This window comes from Pteropus vampyrus, unplaced genomic scaffold (assembly GCF_000151845.1).
Source record: "Pteropus vampyrus isolate Shadow unplaced genomic scaffold, Pvam_2.0 Scaffold114, whole genome shotgun sequence".
NCBI classification, from domain to species: domain Eukaryota; kingdom Metazoa; phylum Chordata; class Mammalia; order Chiroptera; family Pteropodidae; genus Pteropus; species Pteropus vampyrus.
Genome location: NW_011888895.1, coordinates 1,860,035 through 1,864,216, shown reverse-complemented (window position 1 = coordinate 1,864,216; position 4,182 = coordinate 1,860,035).

The following is a 4,182-nucleotide window of genomic DNA, read 5'->3' as shown; positions in this document are numbered from 1 at the left end:
CTCACCCTAAGAACTTCCCGGGTCTGATTTTCACCATTCTCCCTAAGAGAGACAGATGATGTTGAACAGGTGGATAGGACTGCTAATCATATTCTGGTAGAAATGAAAATGAAGACATGCATGAGGAATGACTGAAGAAAATGAAGAAATAAGGTAATGAGGACTCAAAGGAAGCCATGATAGTTGCGTCACATGTGCAGAGGGACACGGTGTAGCAAAGGATGAATTGGTACCATCCTGAAGAGGCAGAGCTAGAGCCAGAATGAGGACGCCAGCTGGGGCGCACTGCAGTTCCCAGGGACAAAGCAAAAGTCAGGATGTTCGATGTAGTTCCCTGAGCAGAAACAAGAAAGGAGAGAAGGTATGGGTGTAACAATTATATATTCATTAATTCCATAAATGTTTATGAAGCACTTACTCTGTGATGGGCACTAAAGCAAGATGCTGGAGATACAATGATGAGAAAAAAGAGACATGGCGTCTGCCATCTTGGATCTGAGCATCTGACGGGGGTGGCCGATAGGGTCACCGCACTCATAGTTGAAGAACTACAGCTTGCAGCCAGGAGCAATGGTGTGTGGACTGTGGGATTGACCTAGTCTGGAGTTCAGAGAAACATGAGTGTTGCCTGAGAAAGAAACACTTGAGAAGAGATCGAAGTTGGATGGGAAGTCAGCAAAGGGTGGGGGCAGAAAGGCATCCAGAGGATGACTCATCAGAGCAAGGAAACAGGAAGTAGGAGAAGGAAGAGCAGGAGGCCCTATGAGTCCATATTTAGAAATTTTGTCTTCATCTTAGTAGCAATGGGAAGTCATCAAAGGTGTTTCTCTTTTTGAGAGGTGGAGAGGTGGTATGTGGTCACATTTGTACTTTGAAAAAGTCACTGGGGCTACAGGTCGGAGAGTGGGGTGGGTGGGGCCAGGGTGCATCTAAGGAGGCCAGGAGGCAGGACATACAGAACATCGAGCATCGGATTACTCTTGGGTCTAGAATTTTAATGTCTTAAAATACCTGTGAACTTCGCTTCATTCACTTACTCATTTAGTCATGCGCGCAATGTGTTAAAGGATATTTAGAAAGTGGAAATTAGATTTTATGTTATTTTCAATCCCCCAGCTTTTCAGAACCTCCAACGTTGTTGCCAATATTTCCTTTAGACTTCAGGACTCTTATTCTGCATTCTTGGCCACGTGAGAATGATATAACTGAACTCTGCAACATGTTAGTCTACCAATTATCAAAATAATCATCCGTGCAGGCAGTATTTATTTATTTATACCAATGATTGCCTTTAAATAGCTGCATGCCAGATTTCATGAATCACGAAATCAAGCTAACCTGAAAAAAAAAAAAAAGCTGTTCGGAAAGCTCGCTGAATTCAGGAGAAACTCAGATTTTCTCACTGACACATGTCCTGTGTCGTGATGACATAGATTTAACGAAGCTAGGTCACCGTGGCTTTTCCACAGAGTCACATTCCAAACGAATGTGTTTGCAAAAGGCTTTGTGGAGCAGAGTTTAGAGCAGTAAAGAAGGAGTTTCTATAATTCAAAGATATTTTCTCTAAGTGTCCAGAAAACAATGCCAATAATTTCCTAAAGCTGATCGCTAAACTTACGTGAGTTAATCGTAGTATTCCCTGTTAATGACTTGTATTTTTTTCCTACGAAAGGGACGTATGTAAAACTAATGGTATTTCTTTTTTTTCTTTCTTTCTTTTTTTTTACGGTAGTTTATTTTGTGGTTTGACTCAGTCACAACAAGGTAAACAAACTAAAGAGGGCCTTTGCGTTTGATGCGTGCACGCGTGTTTATGTGTTCATTAAGCCTTTGTTTTTTAGTGGAGGATAGGGAACCCGAGGACGAAATCTTAAAGTAAAGGAACGGGATGAATCCCACAAGAATCAGGAGAATGCGACGTCAGCTTTTAAGGAAGACCTTGGTAGCACCGAGCAATAAAATCGCATTCTTCTGTTTTCGCGCGAGCTGCGCCATAGCGTGAGCCTAGTTTGACATTTGACACTGTGATGATCAAAAACAAAAACAAACAAGCCAACAACAACAAAACACATGCATACACTACTGAGATTATTCTGTTAAGGATGAGAACTGTCAGTTGTGCAATGGAGATGTAGGACTAAGAAAAGCAGACACACGGAGCCTGGGCAAGGCTCCCGCATCCATCCACACCGTGGGAACAGAGAAATAAACAAACCTGGGAGGCTCTGGAGGGGCAAGGATCCCCCCACGAAAGCTTTCTTAAAGAGCTGTTAAATGAGCACTTAACTCATCCACTCACTCACTCACTCATCGTGGAGTTGACAAATGTCTCGGAGTATCTCCAACATGCCAGGCACCGTTTCAATGATTCCGCCATATTTCTATGGGGTGAGTGAAGCAGATAGCATCGTACCCACTTCGTGGCTGTGGAAAGCAGGTAACGAAAGGCTGAGGGACTGGCCCTGTGAAGAAGCGACACAGTCAAAACGAAAGGCAGGTTTGGTTTGGTTTCTTGTCTGATTTGGGTTTGGTTGAGATCAGTGCCTCCCAACCAGGAAGGATGGGAGTTTTGCCCCCAGGGAAGAGTAGGCAATCTCTGGAGACATTTTTGATTTTCATGACTAGGGAAGGGGAAGGCTACTGAACTGAATAGGTGGAGGGAGGCCAGGCAGGACGGCCACACAACGAAGAATCATCGGGATCGGACATCAACAGCGACACAGTGTAGAAACCTGATCAGAGAGAGTATCTATAAATGTCAGTTGATGATCCAGAATTTTCTTTTTCTTATCTGGGTAAGAGGAAAAAATGAAGAGAAACTAAAGGTGAATTTCTTCTAAGCTGAAGTGGACACAACGTTTGATTCTCTCATAAATGATTCTAAATCGAAGTTCTCTTTTTTAAAAAGACGTGCTTACTTTGCAGACAGTATATATATATTTTTCTAATTTCACAGTGTGGCTACCCACTGCCAACACAAGCAGGAGCGTTTTTTTCCTCTGTCGGTGATGGCCTCTCAGTAAGCAGTGACAGAATGTACAGAACAGAAGACTTTTCACTGTCGTGTTAGGACACTCAATCCACTTGTGGTTTTCCAAGTGAAACTGTAGCTATCCTGTCGTAAAAGTCACACATTTAATGAAGTGTGTTTACTGTGTATTACTAAGAATCTGTAGCTCAGAAAGACTGTATCTGGAGCAAAGTCAACATTCTCATATTCAAGTAACCTCTCTCTCTTTCTCAGTGAGACATCTGCATGAAGAGCCAGCTGGAAATTCTAATCATTCCCACGAAGGTGTCAAAAGATATGGGGAAAATTCATGGTGTTTATATTGCATCTTTAGTTTCCAAATGCTTATATCTTAATATTCATGGGAGGTAAGTTGGAGTGAGACTTGATATCACTATTTACTAAACTGGGCACAGGGCATGGCATTTAGATATAAAGACCAAATGACTTCTACAGATTTCCTGGCTGGAACAATATTGGCTTTGTTATTGATTTCACTGTCAAAGTCACAGTCACATTATTAGGTCATGATTATAAGCAGTTCTCCAGGATGAATACTTCTAAGTACCATTGTTACCTAATTGTAAAAATAAGTCATAGACTTGCTTTTGCTCTTCAAATCCCCATCATTGTTTAAGTAAATGCTCAGATGAAGCATTTTAGATTGTCTGTTTAAAAATCACATCTGATAACCATTGTTTTATCATTTATTCTATTATCAAAGAAAAATTTGAACGAGAATATCTTAACTCCTTTTGAAGCATTCAGGCTCATTTTCTCTAAACAACAGCATAGAAAACCTTGGTCTTCAAGAATTTCATGAACTCATCTCAGCCTTTGCTCCAACACACTGGACTGTATTCTCTCTAGTGTCTAATTGGATCTGACAATTGTATTTATTGGGGGCAAAAAATGAGTGTTGAGTTTCTAACTTTGTTCTCCCACAGGGTCATGGATATGTGTACTTCCCTTTCCCAAAGCTGGACAGTTATAAGCAACGCACACAAATATTTCTGAGTGTTTCACAGCACGGCGACATTATTTTATGAAATTAAATGTGGCATGTAGGTGTGAGCAAGACTTCATAAAAAACGTGTGAAGAAACATAAGAGAAAAAGGTGTAGCAGAAGCCACTCTGTTTCCACTAAAATAGTTCATCTTCTGGTACCATC